The 23,263-nt window shown below is 32.2% G+C and overlaps 1 protein-coding gene across 2 annotated transcripts in view; it reads left to right on the top strand.

Annotated features, from left to right (window-relative positions):
* LOC111085345 (centromere protein T-like) overlaps positions 1 to 23,263 on the top strand; it is a 281,870-nt gene that overhangs the window by 38,007 nt on the left and 220,600 nt on the right. For both annotated transcript variants that reach the window (XM_022383500.1, XM_022383507.1), the window contains exons 4-8: positions 2,649 to 2,688; positions 11,142 to 11,263; positions 14,113 to 14,163; positions 14,675 to 14,796; positions 17,744 to 17,784. The gene's annotated coding sequence lies outside the window, so the exon portion shown is untranslated. The remainder of the gene's footprint in view (positions 1 to 2,648; positions 2,689 to 11,141; positions 11,264 to 14,112; positions 14,164 to 14,674; positions 14,797 to 17,743; positions 17,785 to 23,263) is intronic.

The following is a 23,263-nucleotide window of genomic DNA, read 5'->3' on the forward strand; positions in this document are numbered from 1 at the left end:
GCATTATGATTATTTTGGATATAGGCCTAAATCTAATGCTTGGATTTTATAAATCTATAAAATTAATACACTAACGGGAAGCCGTGTGTCCATAGCACGTAGCAGAAGTACTAAACAAAAAGCATTATACATCTTTAATCTCAATTGGTATTGCTGAGACCTAGTTTTAGAATAAAGTTTAAATGAAATTTAAATCTACAGTAATGGAACAGTACCAAATTTATATGGACACTAGTTTAAACACTTCATGTGTCCTCTACAGTTCAACAGGTTTGCATTGCACCACTTATTTTGTTTTATTGCCATTAAAAGCCTAGTTTAGATACTGTCCTCTTCAGACAACAGTTTAATGACTTAGTAGAAGTCAGTCAAAATTCAAGCATGAAATCATAAATTCATGATACAATACAAACTTTATTTACATTTAGAGAGGGGTTTCAAATCATTTGTAATATGGGGAAGAGAACTGATTAGAGAGGGGGACAGATAGGTATTTACCTAGTTAAAACAAATGATAGATTCAAGAATGCATAGTTAACAATCAAGTATGAGAAATCTTTTTTTTTTTCTTGTTGTTCGATAACAAAGACCTTAAATTTCAAGAAAACCTTTGGATTTTAATGGTAATTTGGCATTCCTTTCAAAAGGAAGTGTATAGTACACACTTGTTGCAAATTACAAATATAATATAATTTTGGAATATTAGTTTCTGAGTTGAAGTATTTTTCCAAAGTCTTTTACATAAACAGTATGAAACATGAACAGATGAACTTTCAATTTAACTAATAGTGATCTGTAAACTGAATTATTGTGATGTTGTGTGTGGCTTAATAGTTAAATGTTGTTTGGATTTGAAATCTGAGAGTTCATGTTTTTCACCTTGTTGCTTCAAAAATATGCTCTACATTTTGGGTCATGGATACCTTATAAAAGTGATAGTTAAATCCCACTGTTCTGTCTGATAAGAGCAGCTCAAGTGTTGGTAGTGTGTGTGTGTGTGTGTGATGTTAACTAGCTGCATTCTCTCTAGTCTATCAGTTCAATGTAGGAACTACATGAAGATGGCCTTGATGTTGCTTTGTGCAAAAACTAAACAAACACATTTCTGCAGGGTAGTTTGTGTGATTGTTCTTATGCTGGTGAGGAAGAATTAATCTAATTTAATAAAAATAGTAATATTTCAATCACATTTATTACATATGAGTTAACAGAGTTTTACAAGCCTATTGATAGATTCATTAATTTAGTAATTTCTTTGATTTTAATTTATGCACTTTATGGCAATACACAATGGAAATCATTTAATGTTCTCCTTATGTATCATCAGTAGGTTAATTATTCAAATTTGCAATAAATTAACAATGACTTATAGACTGATAAGATTGTTTAAGCAAATTTCCATAGTCTGAATTATTCGTTACTCAGTGATTGTGTGTGAATCTTTCAGAAAGTTAACAATAGAAGGAAAAGAATGGGTTCAGTATGATGTCATTCATTGTTCAACTATATTAAAAGCAGGGAAAGCAACTAGTGTGAACAAGTCTTTTCTAATTGATTATCTAATCATCCTTCAATATTTGTTAGATGCCCCTTCATGAGTATTAATTATGCAAAACTGAAACTGTGGCTGAATTGTATTTGCCTGAGGTGTGAAGATAACAACCTGGCATAACTGTATAAATGAGTATTTATGGGAAAGATTTCTTATTAAAATTTACTGACCATGTTGTAAATGTTTCTGTACCTTTGAAAATAATTTAGTAAGTGTTTTAGATCCTTTTTGTAAGCATAATAATGTTACATTTGTTTAGTGAAACCCCTGTTCATAGTACATTCCATTTTACACTGCCTGGAAACAACATTGTTGTGTTATGTAGTATGTGACAATTCCTGCATTATTTATCATCCTGTTTGGGCACATCATTTAAAATTTGTATTTGATTTTAAAGAGCACTTGATACTAGGCATTGCTACAAATGTAGAATCAATCCATTATATGTTCTTGTTTTATCAAATTCCATACTCCTAGTTTAACCAGGATATTACATTGGCTACATTTATTAATGTGTTAACTTTGAATTATGATCTATTTAGGTAGCTTACTTTAATCAGAAGTATTGATAATATGGTGTGAAAGTTATTCAGGGTAAATAATAGACATAAGTCCACCTAAAACAATGACAAAGAAAAACAAACAGGTAACAATTTTACACAGTTAAGCCCTAACTTTAATTGAAATAGAAATTTTGTTGCAGTTTCAGCTGTTTCAGTAGGAAGAGTTTCAACAAGGCTATAACAAATGAAGCTTTAATGAAGCATTATTTATATCATTCTTTTTAAACACAAGTTGTATGACACATGATATCAAAGACATTTAACCTAATGGAAATAATGAAATACATTGTGAATGTGGTGTGCTGTTAAGTGTGTTTATTGTATGATTTAAGTATAAATATGATTAAAGAAAGCTCATTGAATTGTTAATTAATAGCTAGTTATGTAGCCAGTAATTATTCTTAAAAGCATAGTAAAATTGCTATCTATTGCTAAAACATCTGCAACACTTGTTTTAATAGGAATCGTAAGTTCAATTTTTGAGTTTTATGAGTGTACAGCAACTAAATTCACTAATTCTGTTTCCTTTAAAGAAATACCATCTTCTGAAGAAAAGGATAGCTTGAATTTATCGTAAGTCAAGTATTATATGTATAATTACAAGAAAATACTGCTTATATATAGATAGCTTTAATTTATTTAATCCTTACATTTGTTAGTTAAACAAATGATGTTATGTATAAATTATTATTTTAAATTTTATCATCATTCTTTATTCTGAACGATTTTTCTTGCAAGATTTTACCTAGAGGCTTTAAATGGCTTTAAATATGAGCTTACACTAAGTGAGAAAACTCACAACATGCCTAGCTGAAAACTAGCTAGGTTGATAATATTAAAGTGTATTTTAATAGGAAATGAATTAAAAGAAATTTATATCTTGCAATATTTTTTTTTCCTGTTGAAGCTAACTCTCAGTCTTTTTCAGTGTCAGAAATGACAGAAAACATACGATATTTAAAAGTTAGCAACAACAAAACTGAACATAGAATATCATGTATTGTTGAAACAATGTTTCTGTGGCAATTAACAGAGAAATATCTAAAATTAAAGGATAAACAACAACAAAGTGTAGATGAAATTGGAAAAGAAATAGAAATATAAATAAATGATATACACATACAGTAATGAAATTTTGTACTGTCAGAGTTGGTGAATTTTTGTCGCATTCAAGAGAGTGTTCTCATATTCCAGACAGTTGAGCCCATACTAAAGATGGTCTTGTGTTCTTTGTCATAAAGTTAGTGCACACACTGTTTCATGTATATAGTCATTATTATGCTCGTGTTTTACTTTGTACACTATATTGTTTTAATGTGTTGATGATATTTAATGTTTTAACAGTTACGAGAAGAGTTGTAGTTGAGTCTTGTACAATCTTCAGCTCAAGCTTTTTTAAAATACATTGAAGTTTTCAATAAGTCTTACTACATATGATTATTTATGTGGATCAGTAGTTTCACTGTTGAGATGTAGTTGTTACTTTTAAATATAGATGTTCTTGATTGCATATACAGTTGGATCTTTTTATAAGACTCTTCAAAGTTCCTAACTTAACATTTTCTCTGTGGTAGCAGTGTTTATTCCCTGTGTAGAACATTTTTTGTTTGTTGTATGTTTTGGTAATTTTATTGTATAATAATGTTGCAGTTTTATTACATTGTGTTAAAAGCCTCTAAATCAGGTTGTTTATCATTTCATTGTAAAATGCTTTGTTTCCTGTAAGTTTTTGTTTTATGACATTCCATACTCCTAGTTTAACCAGGATATTGCATTGGCTGCATTGATTAATCTAAAACTCACACATACATTTTGTGTTTTTTTTTAATTTAGATACTTCTCTTTCAATTGCCACAGAAACATTGTTTCAACAATACATGATATTGTGTGTTCATAGAATGTCGAAACAATGTACATGTAGAGTGTGCTTTTAAAGTGGAAGCCATTTAGGGCTTCAGTATAGTTTCTAAAATTGTGTAAATATAAAATATTGATTTCAATCATTTGATAAATTTGTTTGTCTTTTTTGTCCTCCAGATATCCAAGCATTGAAAGAGTCTTACCTGTTTACTCTATGACAATTTGTTAATTTTAATGCTGGATTTGAATCTAACATTTCATTAGAAACATAATATTTGAATTTCTTAAATCTTTTAGTGCCATGTTTAGAGATAATCAACTCTTCCATTGCTAATTTATTTTTAGATACACAATAAAGAACAAAAAGACATGTATTATATTTAATTAATTACCTGAATCTTGAAACTGGTATACTTTAGGAAGTGTGAATGGGAATAACCCTTGTTCATTGTGGTACAAAATTTTAAACTCATAAGGCAGTGCTCTAGAGTAGGAAATACATGTGCTCTTTGCAGTGAAAGAGTTAAACTCCTGAATGAAATTCCACTTCTTATGAATCTGTCTGTCACTGTGTCTCATTTCTTTTGTCGTAGAACCTTTAAGTTTATTGCGATAATCCTCGTCTACTCAGTTATTTCCAATTTTTTTTTGTTATCAAAACTTTCATTGAGCTTTTTAGTAGCTTTTAATTTCTTGTACCTTAGATGATTTACTTCTGAGAGTTCTTACCACTAAACTTCTATCTTGAGGTTGATTCCTTACTTCTATTTAATGAGAATTATGCTTGGTTTTGCTTGATGTGTTCCACTGTCCTATTTATTTTTGAGGTCAATGATGTGGCCTCTTGTAAACAGGTTTACTTCAGGAAGGAAGACATTAATTTTTTTCCCATGTTTGTTATTATAGAACTCATGGGTGGCTGAAGACCTGTTATATTTATCCTATATATATATATATATATATATATATCCATTCTCAATTACCTCTTAATTTTTCCACCTCATTTCAAATTGAAATATTTTAAGGAACTAACTTGTTGTTACACAAGGGTTTGTGGATTACAAAATATTCTGATATGCTCAGTGCACCAGTTTATATAGCTCATTGATTTCATGCCATTTTTTAACATGTACATATCATGTGACGACTCTCCATCAATAGTTTTGTGCCACCTATATTTGCCATTTCAAAATTTTTTAAAACTGGTTTCTTTTACTGTATTTTCATTCAGTTGTTTGAAATATATATATATATATATATATATATATATATTTGCATTTGTTTCTTGTTACCGAATTATACGAGAATTTCATATGAATTTACGATTCGATGCATCAACTCTGGTAGTTCTTATTATAGTCGACAACGCTACTGATACGACTTCTCAGGAATCGGTTTCGACTTTTATCTGTAGAGGAGGTAGAGGCTTTAGTTTGCAGGGAGCTATATTCATATGTTTGGCCGGCAATTTCTTCTCCTTGTCAACCTGACAATGTTGCTGAGGAAAATACAATAAAAGAGAAGACAATTTAGATTCTCTTTTTCCAGCACCTTTTTTTGGTCTGTGACACTCTATACCTCTTCAGGAGATTTAACTTTCCACACACTTTTTTTTACAGCTGGTTACTCAGGTCGATGGTCAACGCATATTCAGTTTTTTCCTGTATGTTCAAGACAAGGGTGATTTTGCTAGTTTTATTTTTCCAGCTCCTTTAGCCATGTGTGCATGTCATTCACTTTGGTGGAGGTTTGTTTTTCTCATCCTTTCTTCCTATTGGTTTCAGATCTCCCAGTGGATTGGTGGCAAGTTTTTTGACTTGTGCACTTTGCACCTGGTTGTGATACCTGTGATAGGTTTGGCTCAGATGCCTTCTGTGTGGATTTGTCCTTCTTTACACATGGGAGAATTAAGTATTTCACGTCATCAGTGCTCTGAATTTGGGAAGTTAGATATTTATGTGTCCTTTGTTGTCTAAGTTGACTTAGATTTATTGGAAGTTAGATATTGATTATTAATTTGTTTTCTTGGTAATTTTAGTCAGTTATTATTACATACTTTGTAGACTAGAGAAATTTTGATATTTTGTCAGTTTGATATTAATCGTTACTTTGTCAACTAGTTATTTTATATAGTTTGTACTTTACATATCATTCCTATTAGTAACGTGTAATTCAGTGTTCTAGCTGAATAATTTTTTTTGTCATTGTTCAATACGTGCCTTATAATCCTAATTTTTGTCAGTGTAGGACTTAATTTTTTGTATTGCTACATTGCTGATGTGTTTGTTTCTTTCTTGTTTATAGGGCTGAGCTTTGCTTTGGTTACATTTCCCATGTTCTTGATACCACAATCTAATTTTTCTACTTGTAAATGTACTGTACAATTTGGGGTTTGTCCCCACAGTACCCATATTGTTGATAGTTATTTATAGTTAGAAGTTGAATGTTCTAGTTTAGGGCCATACTGTTTGGACTAACCTTGGCTTTTATGTGTTTTGTTGGGTGGTAAGAACATTTGCCCAACATCTTCACCCAGTGGGCCTTTGCACTTATCATTACATAAATAACTGGCTCATGCTCGCTTCTTCCAAAGACTACACTCATCTGCTCCTATAAGAAGCAGCATGGTGGAGGGGATATCTGATAAAGGTGGAGAAGTCCACTCTTACCCATACTCAATACCTTATTCAATTGAGGGTTTTCTTCAATTCCAGCCCCAGTCCGACCCAGCCTTCTCCCATTCATCTTTGAGATATGGAGCAAGCATTCCACAAGGCCCTCACCTTACATTCTCTCACAGCTTGAGAGGTTCTATATCTTTTGGGTATGTTGGTTCTCTTGAAAGCTCTTATTCCCATTGGTCAAGCTCATATGCATTCCCATCAGTGATCACTCCTCAATCAGTGGAACTTCTTGGACCACTGTTTTTACTTTCTTTCCACAGCCTGGCTTGATGGCTAGAAAGTTCCAGATCACGGCAGGGGTTCTGCTTCCTCCACCTTATCCAGATTTACATCTGTTCATGGATGCATCTTTAGAGGATTGGAGTGCTTATCTCGACACCTGGGAGATATCCAGTCACTGGTCAGTTGAGGAGTCTTCTCTCCAAATCAACATTCTCAAACTTATGGTAGTTCATCAAGCTTTGTCCCACTACCTTCCTCTCCTATGGGGGAGGATGGTTATAGTACACTCCAACAACTCCACAGTGGTCACTAATATCACCAAGTAAGGGGGTATAAAATCCAGGTCTCTGTGCTTTCAGACCCTGGATCTTCTTTACTTAACCCACAGTTGCCACATGGTGTCTTAGCTTGCCATATTCCTGGTGCCCTGAATCTGGTTGTGAATTGTTTATCTCGACCCAACATGATTCTTCCCACTGAGTGGATCCTCAATTCACAAGTCTTTCACTGAGTTTGTTCTCAGCTGAGAACACCTCATATCGATGCTTTCACCACACACACTGGAATACCAAACTTCCTTCCTTTCGGTTTCCCATTCCACACCTTCTAGCTCTGGGAGTGGACACATTCAATCAAGATTGGAGGGGTTATCACACTTATGCTTACCCTGCTGTTCAACTCCTCTCCAGAGTTCTATCTCTAATCTAATCTAAGATTGGAGGGGTTATCACACTTATGCTTACCCTGCTGTTCAACTCCTCTCCAGAGTTCTATCTCTAATCTAACCCACTCCATATCTAGTCCTACTTGTGGCTCTGTATTGGCCAGTACAACCATGGTTTTCTCTGCTCCAACCTTTACTTGTACAACTTTCTCTACCCTTACCTCTGTCTTGGGCTCTACTCCATCAATTTCGGTCAGACGTTGTTCATCCAGATGTTACTACAGTCCATCTTCACGCATGGCTTTGGTTAGGTCCACTGCCTCAGCCCAGGGACTGACTCCATGTGTTGTATCTTTACATCCTAACCCATCAAACTTTCTTCCATGTGCAATTACCAAAGGCAATGGTCTACCTTCCGCCTTTGGTCTTTTCGACATAGCTTCTGTCTGTTTCATCCTTCTGTTCCTCATCTTTCCCAATTCTTCACTTGGTTGTTTGACAAAGGCTTGTCCAATTTGACTGTGTCTAGCTATTGGGCAGCCTTATCAAACACCTTCTGTTTCTCCAAGTTTTGTCTTTCCTTCCTTTTCCGCTCCCCTTTTGAGTCATGCATCTTTCATATTACTTTGATTTGTCTGATTGAGATTTCAGCATTGTCTTTTATGCTATTTTCCATCCTCTCTTTGAACCTTTGCCTATGTGTTCCACGTACCATCTCTCTCTCTCTCAAGACCTATTTCCTCCTCCTTCTTGTTTGTGGATGTCATCAATCAGATATCTATGCCATTTACGTTACCTGCATCCTTTACAATTCCTCTTGTGTCATTCTATATCCCGACTGGCCCTTCCTCCCTAAGACCTTTACTGCCCATGAAGGTGGTTTGTTTTTCACCCGTATTACCTTACCTTCCATCTCCCACCTGTAATTCCATTTGCTGTTTATGGTGTTATGTGAGAGGTACTACCTTCTTTTGGGCTTCATGTTCCTAACTTTTTATTCCCTGAAATTCTTCCATTTCTTGTGATTTGTCCCCTGTCATGCTAACTGGTTGGGTTTGTCAACTCGTTAGGCTGGCACATTTGGACTTATCCATGGAAGGTCAGCAACACCACAACATCTCTTCATATCACCATGTCTTTGGCTGCTCACCCTCGCTGTTTTTTGGAGGAGATCACTCAGGCTGGAATGTAGACTACTTCCAATACCTTTGTTGTTCATTATCTTCATGATCTAGCTGTATCTTCTTCAGGTGGATATATTTTCCATTCCGTGGCGATTCTACACGCGTCAATTTGCCTTTGATTGGAGTAAGTCTTCCTTTCATTTATGCTTTTATTTTAAGCTACCCTCGTTTTTACCACTTATAATGGGATTCCACTCTGTGGTGGGTGTTGTCTAGTCAGGTATGCTTTGCCTCAAAATTGCATCATTTACTTATTGAATTATAATGTTCACTGTAGATATGGGGTGTAACACAAGACCATTGATGTCATACCCAGTGGTAGATATATGTATGTGATTTTAGATATCAGTAAGTTTTACTCAATGATAGACCGTCAACTATGAATTTCATGAGTCAAGCAGAAGGGGATTTTTGCTATTCCTGCCGACCCTTTGGTTGAATAAATCAGGGTTGGTCTGCTTTTTCAAAATAGGGAATCAAGGATATCTATTGCACTTTCTCTGGTGTGATGTTCTTCTGGACTCTCCACTGCATTTCTTCTTCTCCCCATTTTTCTTCCAGTGAAGCGTGGGAGTCCTTACCAGTTACCAGTCACTGGTGTGGTGGATGATGGAGGCTTCTTCCTGAGTGAGTTTAGAAATTTAATTTACCATACATAATAAGTAAGAAGAGGGCAAATCCGGTTTTTTTCCTTCCATTTCCCCCAGATGTTTTTTCCCAGGTGGGCAGTTGTCAGTTGGAGCAGGTCCAGCCTACCCAGGATTCTCAACATAATACTGGGTTTGGGATGACACCTCCCTGTTCCTATATTTGTGTGTTAATAATAAGTTGCAGGGGGCTCTTTCCCTGCTTCTATGGTTGAGCAAATGTTACATGTCCTCTCAGTAATTGCGAGTGCAAGATGCCTTATCCCTGTATTATGGTTGAGTGAGTTGTGGTTTCTGCTTGTAATAACAGTTACAGATATTACCCTGTTCTTATGGTTGAAATGAGGCAACACCATGACCCCATAATCCCAGGTTTGGTTTGTTGTACTTCTTGCACCTACGGTGCTTTTAGGAGTTTGTCTGGTTTTGGCTGAAAGCTAACTTCCTCTTCATAATTCTGGTTGCTTGATGCATGACACTCTGTTTACTTATAGTTAGGGTTGATGAGTATATGCAACACAGTCCATATGCCCTGACCACTATGTTTATGTTGCAATATATTTATTTTTATCTTTTTTTGATTCTCAACCTCCTAATGCTGAGGATGAGTTAAGGAATCTTGTCTGACCATTTGAGGTTGTGTAGGTACATAGCTAGTTGGTTTATATTTTACTATGGATTGCACTTCTAAAAACAAATTGCACTTGTGCAAATCTTTTCTCTGCTTGTATCAGACTCATTTCCTACTTCATGGACAAAGAGCATACCTGTTCCAGATGTAGTGCAGTACCCCACAAATGTGCTTTGTTTTGTTTGTGTGAGATATTACCCTGTTCTTATGGTTGAGATAAGACAACACCATGACCCCGTAATTCCAGGTTTGTTTTGTTGTACTTCTTGCATCAGATTCTTGTATCAGATTCATTTCCTACTTCATGGACAATGAGCATACCTGTTCCAGAAGTAGTGCAGTACCCCACAAAAGTTTGTGGGAGATATTACTCTGTTCTTATGGTTGAGATGAGGCAATACCATGCAACACTTTTGCAAATCCTTTTTTTCTGCTTGTATCAGATTCATTTCCTACTTCATGGACAAAAAGCATACCTGTTCCAGAAGTAGTGCAATACCCCACAAGTGTTCTTTGTTTTGTTTGTGTGAGAGGAGATCATATTGGAAATTAACATTTTCATACAAGTATTTCACACCATTCCTCCACACTGCTGCGGTTCTTCTTTTTAGAGCCTGCCAATTCTCATAAAGTGAGGATTGAGCAGGAATAGCAGAAAGAGCTAGCTACACCAGTAAACAATCATTGTAAGAGTAATTTATTATGTTATTAATCTTGCATGTCTAATCAGTAAACAATCTTTTGTTAGCTTTGCAAATTATGTTTTAGTTTTGTATGTGTAGTGTGAACTGTCTATTCTGTATCAATATTTAATTGATATTATACTTTGTATGCTTTATAATTAAAAGTTGTGTACCTCATTAGATTTTATTTTTCTGTTTTTTATAGTTTAGGACTGAAGTTGCATACTATGCCTATATTTGCAGGGGCAAAGGGGAACTGTTATTCATGTTGTAAATGTTATAGATATTACCATTATTTTTAGTATTAATAACTTTCTAATGAAAACATGTTTAATTATTAATTGGTACCATTTATGTTTTTTTATTTAAAACTTGTAGCAGTCAACACAAGAAGCCAAGTTTTAAATTAAATTGTAGATGAGTAATGTTAATAATTCTGTTATAATTACAGACAGGAAAGTGAAATATTTAAAGGAAGCCTAACAGCTGATCATCCAGTGAGGACTCGTAAAACAAAACACATAGATTTGGAAACATTTAAAGCAGGGTTAAAAGAGCTGAGAGCAAAACGAGGTAAACAGATATTATGATACGTTAAGTCTTTAAGTTTTGTAGACAACAAAGATCTGAATCTAAAATATCTAATGTTTTTTATGATTACTGATAGTTCTGAATATAGTTTGATTGTAAGGTAATAAATTAATAAACTGATTGTATTGTGATTACTAGATATTTTTGCTTTTACAATATTAACAACAAAGTGTATTAGCAGATTCAGAATTTCTTTTTGAGAATAAACATTCATTTTTATTAAGAATTGAAGCTTTTGAGAAAATTCAGACCAAATCAATTTATGTAAAGAATGCAAATGTATTTTCCAAATTCTTAGTAAATTTTGGATATTACTATACATAGTATTTTCATGCATCATAAGCAATTTCACAAATACAAGTATAAATCATATACTTTACATATAATTTTCAAAATAGATAGAAACAACTCTACTAAAGTGTAAATTCATAATTTCAAATTCAACTTTTATGTGTAGTGAGCAATTTTTTTTGATCATTTTTTTGTCATATGGAATTGAAGTGATCTGATCAAATGAGTTTCATAATTTTTTAAACTGTATAATCATCTTATAAGTAAGTTTCTGAAGATGTATTTCAACAGTATTTATTGTGTTTACAAGTTAATACATTTTTTATTCAACCACTTTCACAAATCTGGCTGCAGACAACAAAAACTAGTAAAGATGTGGGACATTGTGGGCTAGAGCACCCACATCTGCTCCATTTTTTTTTCTTAAACATGTGAGGCCAGGAAAGTTGAGGTTAAACTGGATAAATTTGTTTCTTATTTCTGCCAGTATCTCAAAAAATCAGGGCACATAACATAATGATCAACCATATTATTTGTACCCCGGTGTTGAATGTTTTGTTGTGGCTGCGATTTATTTTTCATTATTTTTTTCCCATAAAATAACATTTAATGACACACACACACACATATTCATATTTCATAATGGATTGATATGATTTTTGTATTTACCAGTTGTTGAAACATGCAACTTAGATGTTGTAACTTTATGTAACTAATGGTCAATTCCCCAGTCATTTATAAGTATTTTTTGTCATTTGCAGTCTATTAAGTTTATTTAGTTCATAGCTTACACTGTCATATATGTTATAAACATTCCACTTACAAATTTACCAGTGCATATTTTCATTAACTAAAATGTAAAAAGGAAATTTTTGAAAAGCATGATGCAACCACCATCTATTGCTAAAACATCTTGGCAATACTCCACCTAATCAGATAAGATCCAGACACTGATGTCAAACACACTAGCAACTAAGGAAAATCAGTTAAGGGTTAGGAGTTGAGTGCTTAAACTTGTGACATCTCAACTCCTCCTGCCTTTTGCTCTCTGCAGCCAATTGTGACAAGGCAGTTACTCTTAATATTTAGATACAACTTTAAAGTAGATATAAACCACCCTAAATTCCTACAATGTAAAACTCCTAAACACCATTCTTTTATGAGATATACATAAAGGCAAAAATGTTCTCATAGTAGAAATAAACCACCCTATATTTCTACAAGACTCTCAACCTCTACCCTTTGATTTAATAATTACAAGATGATGTTAAACAAAACTAAAATCCTTACCTTAATAGTTCTTAATACTCCATCCTTCTCCCTTTCTTCTGAGAATTTGTTCAAGTATAAACCGAGTGAGCTGAGACAAGCCCAGCTAACTGAAGTTGATCTTTCTATCCCAGTGTACTGAACAAAATGCCTAAATTTTTTAAGGTTAGTTATCTATAAGCCAAGGATGACCTCGAGTAACTAATGGCCTCTATGTTCTCCACAAGTTAGTTTCTGTAAGCGAGAGTTTACTTTTTATTATAATTTCATACTTGTTATAAAAGAGGATAAACATTTTTTTATATACAAGTCCTTATAACCATTATTTTTCAATTTCTTTATGAATAATTGAACATTATCGGCTTCTGGATCTTGTGTGACAGATGGATTATCCCCAATGCATTTGGGTCCTAACGCCACAGACATTGTTCATTATGAGTTTTATGATGACAACAAGGACCAATAATGAAAAAATTTATTTTGATTTTTGTCTCTATGTAACTTTTTTGATTTATATATATCTATTTATATATATACACTCACTCACATTTAGATATACAGAAGAATAACAGTTATATTCATTGTAACAGTGCATATGATATGGCACACATATATATATATAAGATAGGAAAATATAAATAGTACCAGGAAGCAAGATATATTCTGGTGAGAGGTATACATTCAAGTTGATTTTACATAGTTGTAAGAATACATATATTAGTTTTAACATCTATTAGCAGGTCAAAGGTTTTAGATGCCATTTAGGAATTATGTGAGTTTGTTATAAGATTTTCTCACTGGGACTATATATTACTAATCTGTTCAAATGTTGACAAAAGTTTTTGATCATATGAAGACTGGGAATGGCTTTGTCGTTCTCAGCTGTAGACAGCGAATAGTTATTAAGATGTAGAAAGTTGTGGGCTGGAACACCGATAATTGTTTTTAACTTTGAATTATATATCTAATTTCATTATACATATGAAACTGACAAGTACAAGTTAAAGCTTGTAGATGATGCATCCACGCAACTGTGTAAGTCCTTCTTCTTGAGATACCTGTCCCTTTAATTTACATACTGTTCACACACATTAGCTCGTACCCTGGCTCTAATTGGTTGTGACGTGTGTGTGCGTGCAGGAAATTGTTCCTTTAATTTAAGCATGGTTTGAAAATTGAATATGCTGTATGTGTATGTGTGTGTGTATATATATATATATATATATATATATACACTACTTACTTATTTTTACTTTTTCGTTTTACCAAAGGAGTAGCTATTACCTGAAGTACCAAGAAACAAGGAATATTGCAGAAGCATCGTAAGTTAACATTTACATGTTAAAATACAAGCTAAGTTTTTGTCCATCATAGTATTTCAATATGATTAGGAAATTGTTTTCTTGTAAGCAGCTTCTTAAGTGCTGAAAAAAGTATTAGCAGCAAGGGTACCCACCTTTTTGAAGTTTTTTGTAGTTTGTTTATTTATTATTATTGTAGAATTTTAGCAGTTCTTTAGGTATAAGTTATTACATAATTATAGACCATTATTTCAATGTTACAGTCATTGCTGAGCTGTATGTGATAGATAATATTTACCTTTAATCTTTTAAATGCAATTTCATGAAGTTTCAGCTTAGATTATGTCATTACTAAAGAAAATGCTACAAATGCTTTCAGCTTATATGTGTGAATTTTTATTATCTGAAGCCAAGGTTTAGGATAAGTTTGGTATATGTAAGTTAAAAAGAGATTGATAATAATCAGTAACTTAGTGTTGGTTCAAATTATATTAACATTCTTTCATAATAAATTTAATTGCTCATTTTTCAGGTTTGAAGATGATGTGTCTGGAGATAACCAAAGAGCTGACAATCCGCCAAAGACTCATAAAACAAGACAAATTACATTAGAAGCATTTAAAGCTGGCTTAGAAAAACTTAGAGAGAAACGAGGTAAGCAAAAGTGTGTAATTAGCATCTTCTGTATATTCGTTTTTTATTTTGAAGAAATTGAGAGACAGCTATGGAGAAGCTTTTGATTGAAAGATACATTTTAAATTTTGAGTTATGAACCTGAGAAAATATTTTTCCTTGTAAACTTGCTTTAGCAAAATTATGGTATGTTTATAAATAGACAAAAAACTGAAAAAAAGTGTTTTGCCCATTAAAATATAATGCAAGGTCTTTATAAGTGTGTATAATATTCATTTAATATTTTACAGCAGTGCAAGTTTATAATGCATTTATATATTTGTTTGGGGATGAAATTAATATTAACTTCTGATAAAGAGTAAGGTACCTAATATGTGTTGGCTTACTCATACAGAAGTGCTGTATAAACAGCAAACTAATATTCATGATTCTGGAGTAGATCATGCAACCACAACATTAACGTGAGAAGACTACATTTGTAATTGATATTAACTTCTGATAAAGAGTAAGGTACCTAATATCATGTGTTGGGTTAATTATAAAACATAATGACACTTTTGTAGATTATAAAAACTTATCTAATACTGTAAAGGTGTAACCAGTTGTTTAGTGACAATTTAATTTGTTGTTCTCTTGTATCACTCAAGTGTTGTAAAAAAAAAAAGAAACTTACATATTGAAAGTTTATTGATGGCAACCTCAGAATTTCCATATTTAATTATCACGCTTAACTAGGATTGGCAAAACTGTCATTTGGCCTGTAAAACACTGTTAGTTGACAGCCCATTGTTTTATCACTGTAGACTTTATCAAATATACAATTTGTTAGTGTGGAACTTTCTTTAGAAGCTTCATGTACTTTATAAACTGAGAAGCAAAATCCCACTGAAGAAATCATAGGTAAACTTGAAGAAACCAGGTCTCTTCTTCAAGAAGAGAAAAACAAAACTGGTGTGTAGGAGGAGGAAAAGAAATTGGGACTGACCAAAATAGCCAGAGAATAAATTATAACACCAAATGGGACATCAGAAAATACATATTAGAAGAAAAAAGGAACCAATCACAGTTTACCTAAAAGAGCAGAAGTGTGTGTGTGAGAGAGAGACTGTGAAGCAAGGTATCTCCGGCACAGAAATCCCACATACAGGAAAACAAATGTTATTGTCTGGGATAAAGAAACTCAAAAGCACTTCCAAAACACTGGAAAATGGTCAGAAGGAATTTGATAAAAAAAGAAAAATTATTAACTGTTCTGCAATCTTAAACCAAGGAAGAAAAGTGTTATCTAGAAAGATGAATATATGTCAAACCTGTAGAAAGGAGGAGACTGATTAAATGAGGGACATGTTAATGGGAACTTAAAGAAAACTGTATGAATAAAACAAATGTCTGAAAACTTATCTGACTGTAGTAAACTAGCTGCTGGAAGAGGAAGATAAAACAATTTAGACTTTAAACCTTTTGGTCCAATCACCCTTAGGAAGCAGGAAAAGAAACTGGTTCCAATGCCACCTCTCACAACAGAAAAGAAACAATATTTCCTAAAGAATTTGAAGTGGGAAGTTCAAATCATGATGAATTGTCAGAACCAAAAATACTATTCTTTCTTCCAAAATAACCCCATGTAATAAGCAGGAGAAATTACCTTGAGTAGATTCACCAAATTCAACATTGTGAAATTGTTCAGCAAATAACTCTACAATTAAACTCTAACATCAGGATAGAGACATTTCAGAAGAAGAATTACAAATTTTGTTGTTATTAGAAACAGAAAATTTAAAACTTGTATCCTCAAGGACAAAAGCAAAAAATAACTATGAAACTGATGTAAGTTCTCACATCATGATAAACAGACACTATGTGGATGTATGAAGTAAAGATGCTAAGGGTAATGGGATTCTCTCAGGTAGTAAGCATGGATAGAATAAGTGGATAAGTTGAGATTGAAAAATAGTTAGTTAGAAATCTAAATGTTTAGAAAGTACAATGTATGAGATGAAGCAAAAATGTAAATAAAGATTTGAACCTTTGTTGATATTCCTTTAGACCATAGAAATTACTAGATGGCAGTTGATCTTATTTTACCATACTTTGTGACTGATTAGTAGATTAGTTGTTTTTAAGTTTGTCAGATATCCAACTCTATGCTTGAGACTTGGAGACAACCTCATGCTAACAAATATTGGCTAAAAATATGTAGAAAATCAGCTTAAAAAAATTTAGTTAAGTTGAAAATGTTAGGAGTTGTAAAATTTTGGTTTTACATAATGAAGTAATACAGGCTTATCAAAGTTTTGACACTTTTATCCTACAATCTAAGTAGTAATTTCTTTTCTATATAGCCTGTCTAATTACAACATAATATTGAACTTAATTTCTAAGGAAAGCAACTTTTTGGCAAATGAGTGCAATATTCGCTATAGGAGTACTTATAAAATAGAACATATTTTATCTAATACTATTCATATGAGTTGAACAACTGAATTTTATTTTTTTTATTATTTGTGTGGCTCAAGTGGTCATGTGGGTTAATAGGTTGCTGTTGTATTTTACATGCATTCATGAATGATAGAATTATAAAGCCAAAATAATTTATATTTATGAGCTTTATTGGAGTAGAATGCTATGCAATTACAATATCTATTTTAAAATGTGGTATTCTTAAAAGAAAAACAATTTTAGGATTTTATTATTTAGCCATGTATGCAATCTATGGGTAAGAAACATTTCATATTAGAATTTAATGCTTAAACATTACTTGTTACAAGTTAAAGGAAATTAATAAAAACTAAATGAATTATTCTTAAAATTTTAATTTTTATGCAGAAATACTCTTACGGTGTTGACAGTTTACTAAAAGCAGGCAGTTTTCTTTTCAATAGTTGGTTTTCATTAAAAGTAGATATTGTTTGAATTTGCTTATTATATACTTATTTCATTTTAGCTGAGGTGAAAAATTATATTATAGGTCATAAACCAGAGAACAAAGAAGATAGCTTCGGGAAAAAGGTAAGACTGTATTGCTATGCAGGCTGTCAAAATTAGCTATTAATAAGGTAATATTTTTGACCTTTTAGAAGAACCTGATTTTTTTGTTTCATATGTATGTTTCAATTAAAGTATTATTCATTATTCTCATGATGTTTGAGCATAGTATACACAAGTATTTTTTCAACAAAAGAAAGAAAGAAAAACTAGTAAATTCTAATGGGTTAGAATGTTGAAGGTGACTCTTTGGAAGGGTCACACTATACAAACAAACAGTGAACATATATAAATGTTGACATTTTTTTTTACATGGTTAAAGATATTCTAATAAAGCATTTATCTTAAAGCAAACATCATTTCTACAAAATACATATATTTATAGGTATAAATAACAGTATTATTTAAGCCACAAGCTGAGACCAGTTTATTTTTTGTAACTGTTGTAATCTGTAAACCCTCAGCTGTGTGAAGATAAATGTTTACGTAATAGTGCAGAGCAATATATTATTGTGTGAGTTGAGACAGCCTTTATTTTTCTCGTCTTATGTTATTAGTGCTAGTATAAAACAAACATAATGCATTACATTGTGTTTTGCATTTAAAAAGATCTACTTATTAACAGGTAAGTGATAGTCTAAAATCTGCTTTTGAATATGTACAAATATATAGAAAAGAAAACTAGCTGGTTGCCTGTAGCAGTGGTTTTTATACACCAAGCATGGACTTAATTGTGATTTACACAAGTAGTAATGTGTTTGAAGTAACTGGCAATTTTATGAATATTTTTCTCATTTCTTCAGAAATCAAGGGAATCAGTTCTCATAAAGTATGATTACCATTTAACTTCTTAAGGTAAAATAATCCATCTAGATGATATGAAAATAATGGAATTAATGAAGTTTGTGTTCTCTCATTAGAATAAGTTTAGAGCAGTTGACATAATTAATAATGTAATAAATCTGAATGGATAGGGAATTGTTTTATGGAAAGTGCTATTAGTTATAGAGCTGTGGTTTTATTAAACTGAAATTTTGTTTTATTTTTGTAAATATGACTAAAAATAACTTTCAAAGTATTTTGTTTTGAATATACCAAAATGTATTGAAAGTATGATGAACTATGCATATTATATCATTATAGGTATTTGGTATACAGTTAAAAAATAATGTGTTGCTATCACTAAATGACCCCGATGGAAGAAGTTGTATCACACATTATTGAACTGACTTCAGACCTTAGCCCTAGAATTGTTAATAGGGTCCAAATGTCATTGACTTTTCAAACAGTTTTTGTTTTATTTTAACTACCTATGCACTAGCTTACTTGTGGTCCATGACATGGCTGGTTGCAAGGTTACTGATAATCTAGGAGTCACACAAAACAAGTGAAAAGAAAATATCATGAATACTGCAGTTAATCTCACTTACTACTGCTGGGCCTCCTGTGTGTTTTATGTAGAAAGTAGTGATTTCATCAAATTTTTTGTTTGATGTAACAGGCAAAAACATGTTGACTCCCACTGGTAGTGGATGGAATAAAATCAAGTCAGTGATATAAAGGTTAAGTGTAATGATGTGTGACAGCTATTAATTAAGCAAATAATATCTTAATTGGTGTTTGATGAGGCATTACACCACAGTATGATAGATAACATATAAATCAACAGAAACCTCATAAGTCTTACTCACTGAGTTGCAGTTATCTTAGATGCTGTCAAAACTCAAGATATTACCCTTGAAAAAAAGACTTAAGAAAACATTAAAAAATTACTGAAAGACAAACTCAGATTGATGATAGCTACCTTTTATTCTAAAGCTAATGGACGATTATAATTATGAAGATTTTTTAGGTAGATGGTAATCTCTCTTTGTAACTTATTTTTACCAGTCAACATTGATAGTTGAACTTTTATAATTCTTAAGCACTTGAAAAATGCAGGATGCTACCCCATTGAAGCTAAAGTATTTTAAACATCTAGCAGACTGTAATGCATCCCAAGAATATGGCTACCTAGTAAATGTGGTAGAATACCTATGTGTATACTACCAACACTGATTACATCTGCCTCACATTTGGTTACTGTAAAAGTTTGTTCTAATTGTGTTTGTAAAAATGTAACCTTTCGCTTAATGTTCATATTAATGATCATTCATAAACCCTTTCATTTGTGGATAAAAAAAAATAGTTAGTGGGCTTTGAATACCAAGAGAACATCTTCATATACGTCAAATGAACTGTGAGCTACCTTGCTTAATATTTAGATAGTATATTAAAACAGTAAGATATAAGGTTATTTATATAAACATGTCATAAAATTTGCTATACATTTTTTATGACATATGCTTATGACATAGGTATAGACATTCAAACATATAAGAAATACAATCCTAACTTTGTTTTTTTAATAAATTTCTCTATCTTAATTTAAATAATTCCTTTCTCAGCTGTTCATTCAGTCAGAATCTAAGATAATAGAATATTTTTCATTTTCTGTAGATTGTTTTAATAAAGTAGAATTCTGTCATAGTCACTTTTTGTAATAAAACTAGAAGTCTAACAAAAACATTTATTACGTTTTTATGAATTCGTGTTAGTTTTTATTCACTTGAATCATAAACTAATTTTTAGATTAATGTTTTCTTCGTACGTACATAATATTAGCCACGTTGCATAATATTCATATATTATATCAAACAGTATGATATAAATGTATATAATAATATACCTTCTTTCGACGTATTTTCATCACTTTTTTTGCAAGATGTAAATATAACATTAATTTTACCCCAACAGTTTTAAATTGGAAAGTTTCATTGTTATTATAGTAGATGGCACCACGAGCTTTATTTACAAGATTAAAAATCTACAATATAAATATAATAATGGATTTTTATTTTCTCTAAAGTGTGGTGTTCAGTGTTATTAGAAGTTGTTTGGATTATATGAAATTAAATTAAAATCATATTTTGTATGAACTGAACATACGTCATATTAATTTTTCCATTTTAACAATATCCAAGAATTATGTATGTGTATATGTTAAGAAACTACAATCATTATTCATTAGTCTTCTAGCTATACAAGTACTGTCAGCCTCAGATAGCGTATGAATTACACCTGAGTATCATTAGTTATTTCATGAAAAAACTCACCGCCAGGAGTGTTGTATTGAAGTAGGTACTTTACATACTAAATTTGATAACATACCATCAAATTTAGTTAAGTTCAGTAACTAAACTTCCATTACAGTTATTCAAACTGGGCGTCAATCTCTAGTTTTTTATATTTCTGAAAGTATAAATGCGCCATGAAATGACAAATCAATGCTATTATAAAATTTTAAGCTAACGTTTCAACAGAAATGTATTGATTTTTGAGAACTGTTAAAACAGATTTTAATGTAAGGGTTCATAGTTACTAACAGAAGATACAAAATGTTGAGGCTTGAAGTTAAAGTCATGTAATTGTATGATGTTGTTTCACTTCTTGTTGCACAAAGGCCTTATATAGTCCGTATATGTAGGCTTGAGAACTTTGATGGACTACAACTGCCTGCTGAATTTTCAGAGCGACGTTTCGGATTCTATGCTGAGTCCTTATTCAGGTAGTGGCAGTTTATTAAAATTCTCAGATCTACTTTATCCGCTATGCCTAAAGTTCCACTGAAACAACATCCGTCTATGTAATTTATGAGCTTCATTTATTTTCATACCGTATTATTTACAGCTTCCTATAACAAGAAACTGTCATCACAATCAAAAACTTTCTTGAGAAAAAAGCGTTTTTCAAAGCAATGCCACTACTTTGATAGTATCAGTAATTTCGAGTAACACGAATATTAGTTCTTAAATTTTTCTTTGTACTGTATTTGTAATTGTTGTCTAATGGGTTTCAGTCGTCCTTAATTTCTTTTTGTTTGACTTCATTTGATATTATTGACTGGGATAACAAACTTTATGCCATGTGCTAGACATTTGCTGTTGTAAGCATATAAGCACTTGAATTGATTAATTATTTTGCTTCTTTTATATGTTGTTGCTGGTTAGGTATTTATTTCGAAATACAGTTTAAATTTTCCTTACGTTGTTTAGCCAGTGTGATGTCCTACTTAGAGCATTTTATACCCAAGACATAAATAAAATCTGAAAAAGACAAAAGCGCCTTTAGTCATTTTGTTATTTCCTCCATTGTCATCAAGTTTCACTAGGTTCATTACTTGTCAATTTCCTTGACTTGTGTTACTTAAGAAGTGAATTGAGGTCTTTCTTTTTGCTATCGTTGATGTCTTACAGCTTTAGTGCCTTGTCTCTTCAATTTGTATAGTTACCGCCTCAGTGTTATATGAAGGTTCACCTGAAATGCACTATATAAAATAAATATATCTTATATTTGTTATATAGAGTGTTTACCTTTCTTTCGTTTTGGTGGGATTTTAGAATTATCCCTTTATCCATATAGGTAACCAACCTATCTCCTGCAATCAACATACATAACACCATTCTGCGTTTGACACACGGCTGGAATTCATTTGATCGAGAGTCGTGTGCAAAAAAGCATGATCTTCATTCCCTTCAAGTCAGAAATGTAGCGATGATTTTATTGTCTGAAATTGTTAAACAAATTTGAGACAGTTTTCTCCAAGCTTCTTACATACTTTGTTTACTCTGTATTTAAAAACAGTAAGCTTTTTTACTTTTATTGTTACAAGATTTTTGGTTTGTGACGCATATTTCACTCTTAGTTTGTCATATTTTTTCTGTTATTTGATGGATCTTTACACGTTACTAAATGATTGAAGTAGTTTGACTATTTTTTCTTTAAAATTTATCATTACGTTACACCTGTAACTAATTTCTTCTAGTACAATAAGTTATTTGAAATTAACGTTTTCTAGCATTTACTAAATTAAGTGAAAAGTTAATGTTTTATGGTAATAATGTTGCTCATAACAACATATTTAGCAAAGTTAGTACTGAATTAACGAAATTCGCCTAATGATTAGTATTCCATGTTGGGTATCGCAAACTTCGAGGTCGCGATCAAGCAGATGATCAAGCTTGGCAGTTTCGGTTATGGGCGTGTTATAAAATTACACTAAAATCAGTTAATAGTAACCATGAGTGCTGGTGATTGGTTTGCCATTTCTCTTGTCTGATTTAAGACGGCTATGCCAGAACCTTGTGATTTCTGTCCTAATTATTTAGTCTATGGTTGTATAATGTGCAGTGCACAATGGAAATACCAAAATTAACGGCTGTAAGTAATCTTGAGTATGTTATCTGTCATAAAAGCTTATGGAGTATGGAGCTCATTTAAATATAGCTGTCTGTTGTTGGTGTTACACATATGTAGATCGATGAGAACAGCAATGAGATATAAACTTACTGGATACAAACACAATCATAGTCGTGTGTACAATGAATACACTCTTACCTCATGCCCAGGTGGTTAGGGCGCTCGACTCGCAATCTGAGGGTCGCGGGTTCGAATTCCTGTCACA

The sequence above is a fragment of the Limulus polyphemus genome, unplaced genomic scaffold (genome assembly GCF_000517525.1).
Source record: "Limulus polyphemus unplaced genomic scaffold, Limulus_polyphemus-2.1.2 Scaffold16, whole genome shotgun sequence".
NCBI classification, from domain to species: Eukaryota; Metazoa; Arthropoda; class Merostomata; order Xiphosura; family Limulidae; genus Limulus; species Limulus polyphemus.